Source organism: Felis catus, chromosome D2 (assembly GCF_018350175.1).
Source record: "Felis catus isolate Fca126 chromosome D2, F.catus_Fca126_mat1.0, whole genome shotgun sequence".
Lineage (NCBI taxonomy): Eukaryota > Metazoa > Chordata > Mammalia > Carnivora > Felidae > Felis > Felis catus.
In genome coordinates, this window is record NC_058378.1 from 63,464,117 (window position 1) to 63,484,812 (window position 20,696).

At 37.9% G+C, this 20,696-nt stretch overlaps 1 long non-coding RNA gene across 8 annotated transcripts in view; it reads left to right on the forward strand.

Annotated features, from left to right (window-relative positions):
* The window catches only part of LOC123380902, a 134,450-nt gene that overhangs the window by 48,815 nt on the left and 64,939 nt on the right, over positions 1-20,696 (forward strand). For 7 of the 8 annotated variants that reach the window (XR_006587285.1, XR_006587283.1, XR_006587288.1 and 4 more), the window contains exons 2-3: positions 10,817-10,932; positions 13,864-13,961. This is a non-coding gene — a long non-coding RNA (uncharacterized LOC123380902). Of the gene's footprint in view, positions 1-10,816; positions 10,933-13,863; positions 13,962-15,556; positions 16,320-20,696 lie in introns of those variants that run through there. The other variant, XR_006587284.1, reaches the window with a different exon arrangement.

Sequence of the window (20,696 nt, forward strand, 5' to 3'; positions counted from 1 at the left end):
TGTCAAATACTGATTGCCTGCTTTTTACTGATTGTTCTTTCCCCAGCATTAAGTAGTTGCTTCATGAACATGCTTTGATCCATATTCACCTGAAGACTTAAGAGTGAGGCCTCTGCATGTTGCCAGAGTGCTCTCTCTCTCTCTTCTTTTTGATACTCTTCCTTATAAATGTAACTATACAGGTCTCCCTGGAAACTCAAGCTCCATGTTTAACTCCAAGACACCAGTAGTCTCCTGGGTTCTCTTTCCCTGCACCACAGCCTAGAGACACAGTCCAGGTGTAAGATGAGAGGCAATTATAGGTCTCATCTCATCTGTTGTTCATCACCTTGGGGTCTCTGTCTTGCACTGTTTTCCAGTACTTAAAAAATCTCTGTTTTATGTATGTTTTCTAGTTTTTTTTTCTATTTGGCTAAGGCAGTTGAGTAAATTCAGTTCTACTTCATCTTGGCCAGAAACCAGAATTACATTTTTGTTGTTTTCTTTTAAATACCTTAAACCTTTCTTTAAGTAGTTATTTGATAACTGTCTACTTATTTTATAGCTCTTGTTTTATTATGAATAAGGACTCATTTTTTCCCATTATGCTCCTTGATTTGTTATTACTGGCATATAGGAAGACTATTAATTTTCATATGTTACCTTTATGTTTGGATAACTTACCAAATGAAAGTCTTTTATTATTCATAGAATTTTTCAAATGATCCTCTTAGATTTTCTAGGGTGATAGTTAATATCACTTGCAGAACACAAACATTGTTACTTAATTTCCAAAAATCTTATTTCCTTTTTATTTCACTGACAATATTTTTACCATTGAGTTAATAGTAGTTTAAAGCAAGTAGAATATTGTATTTGATTTAAATTCCAATGATTCTAGTATTTCACCATTAAATACAAGGTTTGCTCTAGGTTAGATTAGTTTCTAGAAAAAACTTTGTATTAAGTTAATGGAATTTATCTATTCCTAGTTTCTAGGAGTGGATGAATTTCATCAAAGTGTTTAAAAATTATTTGGATTGTCTTATGTTCCTTCTTTTTTAATCATCAATACTGTGAATTATATTAATAGATTTCCTAATGGTAAGCTATATAACCTTCCTGATAAAAATCTTCATTAATTATAATATACCATTCATGCTTATTTTTAAAATGTTTATTTACTCTGAGAGAGAGAGTGCAAGCAGTGGGGAGGGGCAGAGAGAGAGAGGAGAGACAGAGAATCCCAAGCAGGCTCCATGCTGTCAGCACAGAGTGCAATGTGGGACTCAGTCTCCTCAACTGAGCTGATATCGAGAGTCAGATGCTTCACCAACTGAGCCACCCAGGCACCCCCATTCATATTTTAAAGTATAGTTGGATTCAATTTTATATTAGTTACCTAGAATATTTGCATATTTATGAATTATTTTGGTTGCCAACTGTATTTCTCAAACTGAGATCCATGGACCAAGTATTCTGTATATTTAGTCTCATATTGTGTCCTAGTTTGCTGATATTCTGAATTTATACACATCTAAGCATAATCGTGAAAATGTGGGTCACCACCCTACAACTGAGAACTTATATGTGAGTCCAATGTCCTACTTTGCCTTTGTGCTGAAGATGGATTTCTCACCAAGGATAGATAAAAAAATGATAAGGTTTCAGGGGATAGCTCAGTGTAGGGCATTTGGCTCCAAAAAAATCACAAGGTACACAGACAACAAGGGGTAGAAAAAAAGTGAGAGACTTGGGTCATTCTTTTTTTTTTCCCCAAGGCTCAAAATATATATGGTTATAAACAAGTCTGTCTCCCATCTGTGTCCTCTGGCCACCTAATTTCTCTCCCACAGAAACTGCTATGGTCATTTTCTATATAGTTCCAGATATATCATATGTAATACCAACATATAAGTGCATATATATATATATATATATATATATATATATATATATATATATTTCAAGTTAGTTAACATATAGTGTAATAATGGTTTCAGGAATAGAGTTTAGTGATTCATCACTTACATATAACACCCATTGCTCATCCCAACAAGTGCCCTCCTTAATGTCCATCACCCATTTAACCCATGCCCCCACCCAACACCTTGAAGAACATATTAATATGGGAAAACCAAGCTCAGAAAAATTTAATTGTGGCAGTTAATCATTTATTAAAGTTACTTTTGTGTGCACTGTGTGGATCAGAAGTCCTTGGCACTTCCTACACATTTCTGGGCTCACTCTGTATTAAATGAATTAGAATCTATAACGTCGGGGTATGGACATTAATATATATTTTTAATCTTTACAAATAATTATAATATGCAGCCAGAAATGAGAACAGATGTAAATTTTTCCCCAATATATATTAATTTGTAAAAATAAATGAAATTATAAATAAGTAATGAAGATTTTTGTCTGCTCCTATTCTAGCAATAAAAGGTAAAATAGCCATTTAATGCCTGCTTTAATATTTCCACAATGCTGATTTATTTTCAGGTGAACTAGGCATAGCAACAGATTTGTTACATGGCACCTGATTAAAATTAAAATTCATGTTTAAAGAGTACAAGATTGCTCATTAGCAGTTTTTGGAAAATTATGAGTTGTGATGATTTATAACTACTAAATCAAACCCTGAAATTAGTAATTCTTTAAAAAATATATTTATGTGAACAAGCATAATCATTATCAGTTTTATTAAACTTAAAAACAGAAAAAATAGACCTTTCTTCTTTCAAATACTCTCCCACTTACTTAATGTAACAGTTGAGATTGAGTGGCTAAGAATATATTACTTTATACTGTATCATTTTTAAGTACGCATATAATTTATGTGCATTTGTTTTGGGGTTTTAGGTAAAACAACTATAACTAATATGGAATTTTAACTTACTTTTTGCTTATACATATATAAGGAACATAATAAATATATAAATCAAAATGCGGTTCTGTAAGATTTTTTTTCCTTTTTTTAATGCATATTTTTATTTATTTATTTATTTATTTATTTATTTATTTATTTATTTATTTATTTATTTATTTATTTTTGAGAGAGAGAGTGGGAGCAGGTGAGGGGCAGAGAGAAAGGGAGACACAGAATCTCAAGTAGGCTCCCAGCTCTGAGCTGTCAGCACACAGCCAGGTGAGGGACTTGAACTCACAAACTATGAGATCACGACCTGAGCCGAAGTCAGAAGCTTAACCCACTGAGCCACCCATGCACCCTAGGATTTATTTTTTTATTGAAAGTAATTCACATATTACTAAAATGTGAGAAACTTTGTGCAATATATAGTGTGTGTGTGTGCGCGCATGTGTGTATGTGCATGCACATGTGTGTGCATGCCCATGCTGTCTATTTAATTTTGTTTTCAGGCTTATTTTGTTTTTGACTGAGATACTTTTTGTATTTTACTTGTTATTATAATTTAAATATCTAAGAATTAGGTCACCTTTGGTGATATGCTGTAGGTCTCTGGTAAAACAAACTAGGTTTAGCTCCTTTTGGGGGAAGGTACTAAATGTAGGACTATCTCTCACACTTATCCATTTAGATTTCTAACTCCTATTGCGAATAGATCTGCTGGATTTTCTAGCTTAGACTTATAAGATACCATTCAGTATTCACTTATAATTGTTCAAGTAGCTTATGTATCAGTAGTCATATTGTTTTTATTTTCTTAATGTTTATATTTTGCATTCCCTTTCCCTTTTTCTCAGCCATTTTTTTTGGAGGTTTGATCAAATTTACTGGCTTTATTTTGAAATTACTTTGAAATACATAATCCACATCACTAATTTCTACTTCGATTTTTAAAATCTTGTGTGTCTTTTAACAAACATTTTTTTGTGTATGTACTTTCTCTTACTCTATGTCTAATCAACTAATGTTATGTAGTATTTATTTTCTCTTGTTCTAAAGATCTGTATCTAAAGAAAAGAGAACAGATGGAGGGGACAAAAATAGATGGAGACGTAACATTATTACCAATCAGGAAAGCTGGTTCAGGGATGTGAAGGGAGAGCCCATAGGAACATGAAGCAATATAGAAATGAAAGTGTTGGCAAAAATAATGCATTCATTTATTAATTTTTTGGTTCAAGAGAGTCTACTTAAATATTCACTAAACCCTTTGATGGAGGGTTGTATGAAAATGCTTTAGACCAAAGTCTGTGATAATAACAAATTTATACAGTAGGAACTGTAGATATTTATTTGCCAAAATAAATCACAACTGGAAGAGTAGAATGATAGAGTTTTGGAAGACAGAAATAGAAAGTCAGTTTGAAAAAAATAATTCACTGTAATTTTCATAATTATAAAAACATTTTGGTTATATATATATATTTATACATATTTAAAGGAAATACCAGGGTGCAATATAATTTGAATACCAAAATATCCATCTGTGTTTTTCTTCAACCAATTAATTATTGTAAAGTGATTTACAAATCCTATGTGCCACATGAATACTAAATGATTAAACTGAAAAATGGAAGCAGGAATATTGGTATTTAAGGGATTTATAACTTAGAATACTTACATATGGTTGAAGAAGAAGAGATTTAAAGTGCTCAAATGATAATTGGTGGAAATTCTCTAAGTATTCCTTTGATCTGAAAACAATAGAAAGTTTGAGTTGTACTTCTTTTTTTTTTAATCTTTTTTTGTTTGTTGGTTTTAAATATCCTGGGAACTTAGGTAGCATTTTTGTGCCTCAAATGGTCCCACAAGAGGAACTTAAAAATACGTATACATGATTATTACTGACTAGGCAAAAACTAAGCCAGCTTATAATTATCTTCACAAATACTTGCACCTGCAAGTAATTCTACTCGAACTGCTAAACTAGCCTTGTTAATTAGCCTGTTAATCATAGAGGAAGCAGAGTTCAGACTACCAGAAGGGTCATCTCTGTTTCTAATGGTTCCCCTACAGAAAGTAACCTGCAACATTTTGTAGAAGTCCCTTAGTTTGAACACATTGATCAGACCGTGTCCCTCTACATTAGGAAAACCAGCTTCTAAAACTATACCATGCATAAAATAAGCACTTGGTGTATATTTACCAATGGATCAGATTATTGATGCAGGAAGTAGGAGACGTCTGTTAGTTGGGCAGCCATTGAAAGGGCAGGAGAGAACACAGCAGCAAAAGTTTTACTCTCTACGGATATGCTACGGTTGAAGTTTGCTCAGAAAAGCACTAGAGATTTGACTTGAGAATTGCTTTCCATATGAGTAAGCCAAAGTTTCTGAGATTCCAATTGTTTGCTAAACCCTGTGTGCTGAGAGCTTGGGGCCCTTCATATGGATGCTCTTCCTACAGATAAGGAAATCATGACCCAGAAATGGTGAATTGCCCAAAGTCATATAGGTGCCAGACTTATGTTTTTTTCTGCTGTGCCTGTAAATACGCTTTAGGTTGGAGTTTCCATGTAGAGGGAGAAGAGTAATGGCTTTATCCCAGTCTAACGTGTTAATGTTTTTAACACAATAGAAGCATAGATACTCAAAACATAAAATTACTTTAAAATTGCCCACTTAATCCTTCCTCTCCTTACTTCCCTGACCAGGAAACTGACAACCAGACATGGGGAGCAGTTTCTCAAAGGATATACACTAATTTATGTATATAATGATGCTGTCATCTTTGAAAAGTGAAATATGATCCATTTATACTCTTAACTAAGTTAGGGACATATTAATACATTTTAATTAAGTGCTCATTGGTCATCTATATTTACTAGTTTTTCTTTTATGTAAAGGCTTAATTATTCAGATCACTCTACCCTAAGAGACATGCAATAAAAGATAGATTGCTGACTTATTTGTTGCAGAAATAAACAAACACATAAAAGTTGCCTATCATAAAGTGTCTGAAGCTCAATATTGCCAGTGATATAACTTTAAACAGCTTAATTTCCCCTTTTTATCAAAAGCAGTAAGCACTGTTAATGTCAGACACTTGCCTTCCTTTTTAGATACCAACATGTTTTTCCTGAAACCTTTCACATAACAACAAAATTGACTCATTGTTGCAAGTCTGTCCATTTTTGCCAGCTCTCCAGGAATCACGCTCTGATTCAGATTCCTCAATATCCATATTTTTTTTCTATACAGTATCTTCCTTTATGCCATTAAATGTTATAAGCATGTTAATGATACAGCTTTTTTTTAAATGTTCATTTATTTTTGACAGACAGAGAGAGACAGAGCATGAATGGCGGAGGGGCAGAGACAGAGAGGGAGACACAGAATCCAAAGCAGGCTCCAGGCTCTAGGCTCTGAGCTGTCAGCATAGAGCCCCACACAGGGCTAGAATTCACAGACCTCGAGATCATACCTGAGCTGAAGTCAGATAGATGCTCAGTGGACTGAGCCACCCAGGCGCCCCCCAGATGATACAGCTTTTCTTAAGAGTACTCCATTTTTCTCTTCCAGAATTTCTCTATGATGCTAATGTCCAATCAGTAAATTCAAATGCTGCTGCATTACCAGAAAGTGGCAGTGGAAGGTTTTTGGATAATAACAAGTTGTTAGAAAGATAACAACCTCGTATTCCTTCTTCAAATGATCCTTAAATGGTTTTTTAACCAAAGTGTCAAGGAGTCTAGGCAGGCCATCAGGAATTACACCCAAGTTTATACGTGCCCAAGCAATGACGACCACCACTTTGTGAATTTCCATTACTTACAGAATTGTAAGGTTTCACACTGATTTCTGAGATGTTCATATTTAAAATATGAACAGATGACCATTTCCAAATTGATGAAACACTTCATTACCTCAGACATAAAGCCATCCACCTTCTATTCCTTAGTAAGGAGAAAAACAAACATAACAAAGACAAAACACTTTCCTCTTCACTTTTCCCACCGATAACCCTCGTTCTTACTGAGTCAGGCACGTTTCACCTGCTTTATTTTCTGAATTCAGGGATAAGCTCTTTGTGTTGTACTCATGTGGCCCCACATTAGCTTTCTCATTTGAATCCAATTTTATGAACTACATCAAAGCTCTTACTCCAAATTTTCAGTCATCTCAGGGTCAGTGCCGTTCCTGCCGAAGTCCCTCTAATGTTAACGGTGTAGTTTAAAATACTTTCACCTGCAGTTCACCAGAGTTGAGGTTGTAAGCAATTTTAGTGAAATTGACATGATTTTTTAACTTGTATGATCACCAGGCAATATCCTGTCTTACACTGTTTCCACAAGAAAGTTTCTCCAAATCTGGATTTTACTTTGATCATAATCCAAATGCATTGCCGCTTTGCCCTTAAGACTGCAGTTCTAGACTCTGTGACTCCTTTGGGTTAGCTGTTGACTGTGGCCTGTGGCAGGTTCCCTGAGCTGGGGTTGGGGCCTCTGAGGGATGAGAAGGCAAAAGATATTGGCTGGCTCTGTGTACACTGTGTGCACTCTCGTGTACTCTGTACATGGGCCACAGACAAACGATGAATGTCCTGTTCTAACCACATATATGCCAAAAAGTTTTTTTTTTCTCTGCCTTTCTGAATCACTCATTCGCAAACTTTCCTGGCTTTCTGTAGATTCTGTTTTACTCTTTTCATTTACAAAACACAGGGGAAGGGAAGAGATAACACAATTCTGTGTAAATAGTAGGTACTTAGTAAATATTGTCTTCATTGAATCATTGAGTGACAGACTGATAAACTGTTATGTCATTCCTCAATCAATGGAAAATGATTATTGAATCTCCATCAGATAAAATGTTTGTTTTGTTTTGTTTTCAGGAACTATGCCCTAAGTACAACACTCAACCTATATATTTTTAGAATAAAAAATAAATGACCAGGGGAGGAAGAGCCTGGAACACGAAAAGGCACATGCTTTGGGGGAATACATTCCATTCATCCTTATGGATTTTTTTTTCTTTTTCTCTGTCCCATTGAACTGCTTACATCTTTGGCAAATTGGTCACATTTCCTCTCTGTGTGGCTACCATGCCATTCTGGAGGTCTTTACCACTTTCATTCCCAACTTGATTCCTCCATGAAGCTTGATCTTTTCCAAAGTGCTGCACACCTCTCTGACGACTGTTGTTCCATAACACCCCTACTTACACTCCAGAGTTACCTGGAGTAACTCTACATTCTTATACAGTATATGTATGTGGGTTCTTTTTTGGAAAAGTAGCCTCTATCCCCACTGTGGTGCTCAAACTCCTGACCCTTGAGATCAAGAGTTGCACACTATAGCCACTGAGCCAACCAAGCACCTCTCCCATGGTGACTCTTTGATTCTTTTCTCTATTCATCTCCAGTTTGCTAGCAATAAGAAACTTGATGTAGAAGAGAAAAGAATTACTGTTATCCAGTAATTTAAAATATAGTTAGATAAGTATAAAATACATCATGGAAAAAAACAGAATAAGCAAATTTATTCCGGGTCATAATTCTCGAATTAGCACCACTGAACTCTATATAGTACCAAGAGATGTTCTATTAAAAAAGTTACACAATCATAAGGAAAATGTGGTTTATATATACAATGGAATATTACTTGGCAATGAGAAAGAATGAAATCCTGTCATTTGCAACAAGATGGATGGAACTGGAGGCTATTATGCTAAGTGGAATGCGTCAGTCAGAGAAAAACAGATATCATATGTTTTCACTCATGTGTGGAACTTGAGAAAATGGAGGACCATGGGGGAAGAGAAGGAGAAAAAATAACTTCAAACAGAGAGGGAGGCAAACCCGAAGAGACCCGTGAATGCTGAGAACAAACTGAGGGTTGATGGGGGGAGGCAGGGGATGGAGGAAATGGGTGATGGGCATTGAGGAGGGCACTTGTTGGGATGAGCACTGGGTGTTGTATGTAAGTGATTAATCACAGGAATCTACCCCCAAAACCAAGAGCACACTGTATACACTGTATGTGAGCTAACTTGACAATAATTTTTTTTAAAAAAAGTTACATAATCAAATGCATTTTGGAAATACTACACTATTGTATTTCACTTTTTCAGATTCCTGGTGTACATTAGCATATTAAAAGACCTGAGCAACTCTGTCTTATAATCACTAATTTAGCTTGATGAGTGCCAGTGTTGCTGCAGACTTTCTGATGCTGGGGTCTTTTTCAATGTGTTATACCTGATAATATTCCAGAAAGTGACTACTCACCCAAGAGAGCTTTTCAGAAATGCCATGTGGAATATATCTCTTGTACTTTCTCCAAAGTTATAAAACCTAGGATGCTTATTTCCCCAAATATGCAGGCTGCCCCCCTTCTTTCAGTCCACTGCCTTCCCTATTCTTATTACAAGCTACCTTTCCAGGTTCACCTATGACTCTACCCCATGTGCATCTGCACTGCAATTCACTGTTTGTCCCTGCATATCTGCATCTTGTCCATCTTGTTGTGTGACCCAAGAGGCTGATTTCAACTGAGCCTCCAGCTGGGTTTGGCCAATGGGAGAAAGCAGAAAAATATCAGAGGGTAAGAGGCCTGGAGTCTGGCCTAATTATTTCCTGGGCATGTTCTCCCTTGGCTTCCTGTTTCTATTTTTCTTCCTCCCTTCCCCTGCCCCCCCCCTTTCTTTCTCTCTCTCTCTCTCTCTCTCTCTCTCTCTCTCTCTCTCTCTCTCATGTTGGTGATGGGGTCATTCTTCTACAAAAAGCCAAAACTCCTGGCAGGTGGTCTCCTCCCACAGCTACAGATTTTCCTAGGTTTTGCAACAGTCTTTTCATGTCTTAACTACTTCCTGCTCTTGATGGCCATGGCATGTTGTATAAGCCTTTGCTGAATTTCAGTAGCCCTTGCCAGTGCCTTGCAAAAGTTCTTATTAGACTCTCTTTAATCATCCACATGTGGATGGTTAGGACCATGCCTGTATCCTCTGGAACTGTGAATGCCTTATCCTAGCCACAACACAAACTTTTGCTTCTTTCCTCCAGTTGGTCTCTGAGATGGCAGTGCCATTTTATCCATTTTCTAACTATAGACATCCTTCTAATCATGCAAGGCTCATTCTGATCTATTCTTTATTCTTTATTCTTGCACTTCTTCCTGCTTTTGAAAATCAGAACCCCTTGTCCAACTTGAGTTCTATTAGGCAGATTGTCCCACTGGCCTGCGCCCTCCCAGAGCATTAACACGGGATATTTTACTCAGCAAGTTCTCTGTATAGTTTTGTTGACTGAAGCACACATTAGTGACACATTAGATAGCTGATAGAAGGAAATGAAAGATTAGGTCTAACTCCTATGACTTAGCTTTTCCACTGCCAACTTGTGTGTATTTACCTTTTTAGTAAAGTGTTTGAAAACAAGAGTAAAAAGCCAAACTGTCCTGTAAGCATTTTAGGAAAAGCAAATGTTCCACTCCCTTCACGACATTATCATAGCAAAATGATTGTATGTCAGCACGAGCTGGGTCTCAGAAGCTATCTGTGCCCCATTTTGTAGATAGAGCATGCATTAGAGAATGCTTCCTCTATCACTCCACAGTAGCCCTGTTCAGCCCAGGTGATGATAGTATGTATATTCTGCTCTTTTCTTCTCCATCTAGGGTGTGGGTCATGACAGAGGACGAGCCAACAAGATCACTCCGTCACATGGTCACAGTGATGCTTCAAGAATGGTCATGTGACTGACTCAAAAGGGACTGTGGGAATCCTATCTAAGATGTTGCCAAAAATACTAAGAGAAACACTGTCTTGCTCTAAGATTTGTAAACTGCAAGACCTATAGTCTTCCTTTGAGTCAGGATAGGATAGGTTATGTTACAGTGATCAGATCTTCCAAATCACTAGAATAACACATCAAACATTTTATCCTGTATTCATCTCTCACCCACAGTCTACTGTCGTTTCAAGCAGTTCTCCATGTGGAGAGTCATGGATCCAATCTGATTAAACATCCAAAGGAAGAGCTGTACCATCTGGGATACATGGCCTCTTTTGTCAACGTTGCAGGTACGCCAAGGCCGGGGAGCTATGAGTGTGTGCTTCTCACTGTGTCAGCCTGGAAGTGACACGTCACCTCTTCTTGCTGCACACTGTCAAGTGTGACTGACCTGCCTAAGCATAAGAAAAAAGGTACAAGAGTATTACCTCCTCTGAATTTTTGTAGGCATCAAACATCCATGTGAAAACAGTATCACAGGGAAGCTAAATATCAGCTAGCAAAATCACGAGTTACAGAGGAAAATTTCTGATAAAAACAGTTAAAGCCAGGACCCAGCCAGGCTGAAGCCTCGACACACTCTGGCTCCCACACGCGTCCAAAAAGGCAGAAGCTTGTGTCTTTCTGTGCACGTTAGTGGGTCCTATGCAAACGAAGCGTAAGAAATAGACATGCACCCTCTGGCAGACGAGGCATGAAAAATGTAAAAAGAAAAAAAAGAAATGACCAAGAAACTCAGTTTTAAAAATCGTCATGGAATTCATGCCGCTTTTGTCTACACGTAGCTTTTTGTTCTTTGCTATGTGGGTGAACAAGCAAGGTGGGCGGAAAGAAAGGTAGACCTTTATAGTTAATTAGAAACTAGGAAAGCAAAGCCAGACTTAGCCTTTATTTAAATTTCTGAATCTTTCAGGGAGACAACTGCAGTGGCTTGTTGAGATACACAATAAGCCGCCACAAGGAATCATTTCAACAAGCTGCTTTCTAGCTTTGCAACCACTTTATAGAGTATTTGAATCTATACAGGGTAAATACCAACAGGAGTTTCTAGTCTGTAAACTCTAATAATAATAACAGTTGGCCTTTACTGAGGGCCTCCTGTGTTCCAGGCACTGTGCTAAATGCTTTACTTGTTATACTGGTTAACATTCACCATAACCCAATGGGTTTGATATTATTATTGTAGGACATACATCAGAATATGGCGGCATAAAGAGGTTATGTGATTTGCAGAAGACTGATGAGAAATCATGACCTTCTGATACAAATTAAGAAACTGCATGTAAAACTAAATTATACTTAAGTATATTAGAAAAGTCCAAATGTTTATTATGTATTAAAAATGCCATCTGATAAAATGACTTCTGAAAAAATCATGTTTGGATTTTTAAATGAAGAATACTTGAGATAAGAAAGCAATGAGTGGAAACTGCTAATTTCTTTCCTCACAGTGAGGAAAATACCAGATAGAAAGTGAGTAGGATGGCCTGCCAAGGTGGGCAAACCTAAACAAAAGATGATAAAGCCTCAGGATTATTAATCTCACTCTGACAGAATTTCTTTGGTGTGGGGTCAGTCACAGGTCTTTTGAGTTAAGGAGCCCGAACTTGAATTCTGGCCCACCCACTCAATTAACTGCAGGATCTTTGGCAAATTAGTTAACATTTTTGAAATTTAACTTTCTTACCTATAAAATAGAAATGATAATGCGAACGTAATGGTATCTACCTTCTGAGCCTATGACAGTGGTTAAAGATGATCCATCTGAAAAGGCCTGTCAACCTGCCTCACATGCTACAGGAGCCTGCCACCTGGACACTGATCTCATCATCCTTATTGTCACCATAATTATCATCAGGATTGTCACTCTTCATCAGAACCTTTGTCAAATTAAATACACCAAAGCAGCTGACTTTGGTCAGTGATCATCTTTATGACGATCTGTTTTCATTTCTGGAGGATGGCTATATTCTCATTCATTTTCTTGTCAGCTTTTTGTGAGGTGGATTTTTTCGTCCCCAATTTTGTAATTAGGGACTAAAAAAAAACAGTGATTCAAAGTGAAGACACTCATGCTAATAGGATATAATTGCCCTTTAACAGGTAGGAGTTAGTACTTTTTGAGACATAAGCACAGGATAATTAGAACATTTTGTTTAGAGTTTGGACAGTGCTCGTGTTGAATAAAGCATCCAAGAATACAAATACTGTGAGTGGGGGAAGGCTCAGGCTATTTTCTGTAAACAAAAGTGCATTTAATGGTTGTTTACAGATATGCTTGAAATTTCATTTTTTTTTTCAACTGCAAATCTATTTACCTGTTTGGAGTAAAGAAGCCAGTAGGCAATTAAACACACACAGGAAAAAAAAATCAAAAGATGGCAGTGATAAAGTAAAGCAAGCAACAGTGAATTTCCAGGCATAAAACTCACTTAGATACCAATAAATTATGTCTTTGGAGGTATTCTGTGCTGGCAGGTTGTTACAGCCTCCCTCTCTTCTTCCTATTTGTGAAATTTTTACATTTCTTCTGCCACTTCCTTTTCTTCCTCCCTCTTTCCTTCCTTTACTGAGCAGGAACCAGTCACAATGTGGGGGACAAGTGGATGAATATGAGTGATACAGTTGCTCTTTGTCTGTTGGCCATGAATGATTACATAGGGAAGGACACAGAAAGTATATTGGCAATTACAATATAATGCTCTCAGGAGGCAAGTCAGTGAACACATAGGAAAGTTACCAGATCCAAACGTGGGTGCATGGGGATGGGTTTCTGGAGAAAGTCACTCTTCCACCCAAACTTAGAGGTTGAGTAATTATGCTGTGTGTGGAGGTAAGGAAATGGAAATTTTTAAAGAAGAGCAAGGGGTGCCTGGGTGGCTCAGTTGGTTAAGTGTCTGACTCTTGATTTTGGCTCAGGTCATGATCCCAGGGTCATGGGATTGAGTCCCACACTGGGCTCTGCATGAATGTGGAACCCGCTTAAGACTGTCTCTCTCTCTCTCTCCCCACCCCCCCCCCCACCACTCTCCCCAGCTCTCTCTGTCTTTCTCTCAAAACAAAAGTTGGTATGTATGAAAAAGTTGACCTAGCTTGCTGGGACATGGACACAATCCATTATGGGTAGAGAATGGGGCTTGAAATAGACAAAGGTTAGAGAGGCAAGGAAAGTATCGGCAGGTCTTAAATGGTGCTCTGACATGATCACACTTACATTGTAGAAAGATCATCTTGGCTGTACACCAGACAATGAATATGAAGGATGTGGAACAAGTTTGGCAATGGTGGGACATGTTCAGAAGCTACTGTAGTAATTCAAGTAAGTGGTATGGGGTTTGAATTGGGGTAACGGGAGTACAGAAAAGAAATGTATGTGGATTCAAGAAATGATGAGGCAGAAAACTCAGCAGAACTTTATGATTTCTTGTGGGGAGGTTCATCTTGATGAACAAGCATAAGAATTCAGTGATGCTGCCCAGATTACTGGCTTGAGAAAATGGGTGGACCTACTTATAGAGATAAGGTGCCCTGGGGAAAGCATATATTTGTGAAGAAAAAGTAGAGCTTTGAGGAAATCTCCCTAGGATGGGACAGAGGAGCTTGTAAGAAAAACTGAGAAGGAATAGCCAAAGAGGAAGGAGGTTAAGCAGAAGAACTTCCTGTCACAGCATCCAGGGAAGAGGGGATTTGAGAAAAAAGAATTACATAGGTTTGTATACATTGTAGTGGAGGTGGTCAGATGTTTGTTGACAAGAGAATAGGATAGGAGGGGGAAGAGAGAGAGTGAGTACAAATGTCTTTTCTCTCTCTTATTCTGATTTGTGGCATGGAACAAACAAGAGGTGCCTACTACAGGGTTGTTGTCAGAGTAGGGTACCTGTCCTCCCCAATAAATCTCAAGGAAAGAGAGAGAGAGAGAGAGACCAAGAGAAACTAAAAACTCTGGGGAAGAAAGCCTAATGGGGATTATTTAAACCTAGGATCAAAGTTCTTGCTATAAATAATGAATGCCCATGGACCCAGTGAGTGAGGAAGGGAGGAGAGAGAACAAGTCCCAGGACTGAGAAGCACAGTTGTGAATTTCTATGATAATATTCTTCTCAGCCAAATGGCTGGCCACTCTGTTGGCACACTGGCATCTTGTTCCCTGTGGCAAAATAATGCCACCTGGTTTGCTGCTTTAGAAACTTGGCATCTGGGTTGGCTGAAATTGCTTGAATGGTTAAGGAGAACTGAGAATAGATGCTCTAAGGAAGTTTGTTCTTGTTTCAAAAAGCATACAATTGACTGGTAATCATAATAATGCTCATATCTTACTATATTTTTAATGATAATATTTATTTATTAAGTGTATTACTACAGCCAAATTCTATGCTAAGGATTTTATTTTCATTAGTGTGGGGGATAAGCTTAGGAATCCCCAGGGCTTACACCAATGGGTTGACAAGGCATAAAGAAATGCAAAGTCATAAAATGCTCACACCTGAGTTTGGGTAAACCAGATTGGCACTCCAAGAATAGGGAGGTGCAAAGACACCCCGAGAATAGGGAGGCACAAAGGCGCCAGGATTATGGAGGTGCACAGGCACCCCAAAATAGAGACGGAATGCAGAGTCCCCAAAATAGGGAGAGGCAAAGGCCTAAAAGAGGTACGGCGCAAAGGTACCCAATACACAGGTATATGAAATAAACAAGATTAGATATTTAGGGTGGAAGCACCCCCAATTTAGTACTATGGCAGAAAAGTTGCTTTCATAGGAGAATAGGGCCAGGTTGGGTAAATTGGTGACATTGGACTATAGACCGCTGCACTGCAGGCAAAGCAGCCCAGAGTGGAGATGGTTAACAAAAAAAAAAAAAAAAAGCTGTCTTGTCAACCCTGAGGTTATTTCCCCTACCTGTCTCATCCCCTAGGCTAGCTAAGGTAAACAGAGGTGCTGCATCATGTCCATGGTAAACAACCTGCCTCCCAACTGCCTGGCGCCTGGATTTTGTTTTGTATTAACCCAAACCCCTAGCCACAAATATCCTCAAGATTCCCTTTCCCTCACGTCCACAAGTTAATGTTCACAGATTCATTGTCCCTTTGTGCATGTCCATCACCATCTTTGTAAGCCTTCTGATCCTAATAAATAAATATGGGCAAAGACCCTTATTCAGGGCTCTTGTCTTTTCCCGGACATTAGCCATCTCTTGCTTTCAATCCAGAACTTTAGATTTAGAGTCTACAACACATTAGTATGTAATGCTTACAACTGCCCAATGAAATAATTACTATCGTTAGCCTAACTTTACAGATGGAAAGATAAGAGACTGAGTTTTGTTGATATTGACAAACTTGTCTGAGCCCGTTTATCTGATAGGTGGTAAGTTGAGGAACTGAACCCAACCCATGCTGCTTCTTCACTTTGACCTGGTGATGGAAAGAACTTGACTGTTATAATAAAAACACTGTGAGATAGCTCACATTTATCTAAGTATTATGCTAAGTGGCTTCATAGCCATCATTTCATTTAATCCTCACAAAAACTGCATGAGGTAGGCACTATTGTACCGATTTTATAAAATTGGACTCAATGAGGTCAGGGCACTCGTCTAATCTTATGAAGCCAACACTGCAGAGCTAGGATTTTATTCAAGTTGTTTGACCTCAGATTCTGTACACTAAACCATCTCCCTGTTGTTTATTAGCCTGTGATACATGAGCCAGGGATGCATAAGTTGTGAATTTGACAGAGACAGAGTGTACTACAAATAAAAAGCTGATTTGGGACTCCATTTTACTCTCTCTGGAAGATGACACATATTGGGTGCATAGGTTACCTGCTAAGGAGAAACAAACTGTGGCTACAACTAATCTGAGAATCTCCAATGGGCTATGGACAAATGCTATACTTTTTAAGGAATAGAGAGAGAGAGAATTATTGAGGAAAGCGGGGAAATTATACTTCTAGAAGCAAATTCAGAACAACTTTTCCAACTGAAGGATGTTATGGAATCACCCTAATATTCAACAAAGAGGCTCTTAAATAGTGTCTAGCTCTGGGTTTTCTCCTACAAGGTAACTATTTGTCTGTATTGGCACTTTGGACCAAGAAAAGACCTAACACCTCCTTTGAAGGTTATTTTTCTTCGTTGAGTTCTGAAGAAGGCCACCATTCCCTTGGTCCTGGACTAGGAAATTTTTGATCATAAAAAGCCCATCTGCATAGTCCACACTGCTAGAGGAAGAGAAAGGGAAGATAAAACCCCTCTAAAATCCCTACCACTTGCTGGGAGCTATTGCAGCCAGGAATATGAAATGCTTTTTATCTAAAAGCTGAAGCCAGAAGGGATAAAGCTGGAAAAAAAAAACATTACCAAACAATTTACACCAAATAATAAATGTGGAGGGGATTCTGTTAGGAATTCATATTAGAAATTTCATTGGCTTTGTTCTCTGGGAGTTCTGTGGACATAGCCTATAGATATTTTGAGGTTTTTCCCTCTGGAAAATAATAACAGTGGCTTTCTGTGCCCATTTCTGCTATATTTCCTACCTTTACACCATTCATAAGGAGCAAAACAATAGGCATCCAACATGAACTTAGGCTGGTAAGTTTTCCTTGAACTTCACGTAAATACATACACACACACACACACACACACACACACACACACACACACACCAGGTAAAAGTGGAAAAAATTAAAAAACAAAATTAATTTTAACACACTTTCTTGTCTCTTGTTTTCTATAATTCAAATAAAATTTGTTAAGCACATTATTCTCGTCAGACACGCACTGGGTGCTATGGATGATAAAATGATGAGTCATATATGGCCTTTAAACTCAAAGAATTAATAATTTATTGAAGAAGACTGTGACGTATATACACCTTACCATGATACAAAGCACACACTGCTAGTTGCTATCACAATAAAGATACAACAACATGCTTTAAGAAGGAATAGAGGAGGAAGAAATTAAATTTTAGTGGATTAGTTGGTTGAGAGTTTTGAGCTAACATCTCTAATCACTCACTAATTTCTGCAACTTTGAACAAGTCCTTAACTGCTCTAACCCTTGGCTTTCTCCCTTATAAATTGAAGATGATAAGAAAAGCACTTTTATTAAGGATGATATGAAGAACGAGTAGCCAATTAATTTTAGGTGTTGCTCTTATAAAGGAGGATTGGAGAAGGATTTTCAGGGGTGGTGATATTTTAGTTGACCTTTGAAAGGGAGTAGTGTTTTTGATAGGGAGACAGTTGTGGGAAAGATGTCCAAGCTGATGTAACATGAGCACAGCACCAGTTGTGTTCAGCCTCAGGTAAAGCTGAAAGATGGCATACTCTCTCAGGTCCTCTGTCCCTTCCAGCCATTTCTTACTATTAGGATCACTCCTTTGGATATGTGCAAAGGGACTACTTCTAGTGACCAGAATCAAACGTGACATCCAGTGTCTAAAAAGTGTGAGATCTTTTGCTTTTGAATTTATTACTAGCCATGAACTCAATCATTTTATCAGGTTAGCCAACTAGAGTCTTAGGGAGCAGAGTGGGAGGCCAAATGGGAGCTTCAGGACAGATCAGCTTGGTTGAAATTCAATAGGTGAAAAAAGGGTAGGGATATGGGGTAGTGCTCAAAGGCCCCTATAAACCTGGTAGACCTGGTAGACCTGGTAAATGGGCCAATGGCAAATGGCCTACTTTCAAATTCTCCTAAAGGCAAGTTCTGGCCATGTTCATCAGCCTTGTCTAAATGAAGATAGAGAGGAAAGAAGAGGGTGGGTTGGAGGAATAGTGCTGAAGGCCACATCACTGGGTGCTTCACACCTAGGGTTCACCTGTTGCAGCCCCAATCATAAGTAACTCTCATTGATTCCCAGTTGAATGTCTTACAATCTGATGTTGAAAAACATCTCCAAGGTAACTAATACACACCTTTTCATTTCATTGTCTACTATTTCATAACAAGAATTTATCCAACCGTGATTTTTATCTAATCGTGCATTTTGGCTCACCTTACTCCTCAACTTGGAAGGCAGGTTTCCTCTCCTCAACTGTTGACAAGCTAAATCATACTTACTTTTCTCCAATGCCTAGATTTGCTCAGACTCTTTGCCTTGTCACCCCATATCTCCTACATCTGAACCCAATGTCCATGTCACTTACCAGGTTTGAGAATACACTGCCTCATGGGGGAAATGATTTGTTTACCTTGGCAGCTCTGTTCCACTTCTCAAGCTAGATAGCATCTGAGTCCCTTGACGAGAGAAAGGGACAGAGATCTGTTTTTCTCCTCATAACACCTAGTGTAGAGCCCAAGATACGTTCCTTGAAGACTTGCCAATTAATTATAGACAGGGACAAAAACATTAACACAATCATCAAAATTCCTAGTTCTCTTGAAATCTTGTACCCTCCTCTCCTTTTCTCTAAAACTTAAAAGATTTTCATACCAAGTTATACCTGTCCCCTTTTGTTTAAAACCGCTTCCCTTCTTCTTCAGTACAATGCAGCTCCCCCTGACCAAAAAATAGAAAATAAGAGAAAATTAATTAACAAGAAAATGGCAATATAAATATATGCCTAGATCCAGCATGTCTTCCACATGTAGAAAATCGTCCATGTATGAATGTCCTGATTCATTTTTGTACACAAGCTTTCTCAACTAGGACAGACCAAGTATGCCACAATACATATCTTGTCCATTTGTGAAGGGAGAAAATGAAGCCCAGAGATGCTAATGAATTACCCAATCACATAGAGCTTAACCAGCACCCCAGAACTCTTTCAGGGTATGACCCACTATGTCTTTAGTAAGAAATAACTAAGTTGGGGATGATGGCAGTGTCAAAACTGGCAGAGTTATTCACCTATTCTGTAAAAATGTAGCTCTCCTTTCAGCAAGGTGAGCAGGAAGTGTAAAACACACTCTAATACCAGATTCTTAGAGTTCTCTATGATCCCAATGTATGAGCTGCTGGTGTCCACGTATAGCCCATTCATTCTTTCCTAAATGGCCTTACACACATTGATTGCCAATTAAGGCATTTGTTACCAACAGAGTAGTCAAGACCTAAAATTAGCCCCTCACTTCTTATGACTCCAGGGCACCCAGCCAAAGTGATATTTATGACTGTTATAGACCAGTGAACTAAAGACAGCCATGACACAGAAATGAGTCAAAACTGCTTTTTGTCTCACAGACACCGAAATGAAACACATGTTCTTGAAATAGAAAAGACAGTTTTTACCTAATTCTTACTTTTACACATTCAGAGGTGGTTAGGAAAGACAAAAAATAAGGAAGGAGATTAATAACATTGAATGTATACATAATGCATAATTTCCATGTATGGTCTTATAGTATGTATCTGGCATATATTTGGCATTCATCATTTATCAGGTATTTACCAGAACAAAAGATGGAATGTATGTGCTGCCATTTCCAGTTTTCTGATGAAAACAACAGAAAGTTCAGTGATTGAGTAAATGACATAAATTATTAGTGAAGAGACTGAGCCTGAACCCAATTCTGCCTCCCAATGTCCTCCCATCCCTGGTCCTATCTATTGCAGGGACTGACAGATTGTCACTGTACTCTATGATCTCCCATAAAACTTTGTCAAATCCTATATTAGAAAATTTATTGCTTTGTATTTTAATATTCTCTTTACCTAATTGCCTGCTTCCTTTGAGAGTGTTGGAGCTCTAAGTTCTGGCTGCATCATTTATGAGCTTTAAAATTTGGTCAAATCATTTGGACACATTCTTCTCTATGGAACAAAAATATAATTATTTCCTCTTCATGACATTTTGTGAATAATTAAATGAGATGATGGAACTTGCTATTCAATAGGTGCTCAAATACTTATTTATTATTATCATCCAAGGACCTAAGAGTACCAGCAAATGATGGGAAATCATGTATGACACTGTAGGCAGAGATCGTGTCTCTCTAGTATACCACTAGCATAGTACCCAGCAAAGAATACATATGTAAATATATATTGGTTCAATGAAGGGGAGAACAAACTTTTTAAGGTCTGAAGGCTGTAGGTATAGCC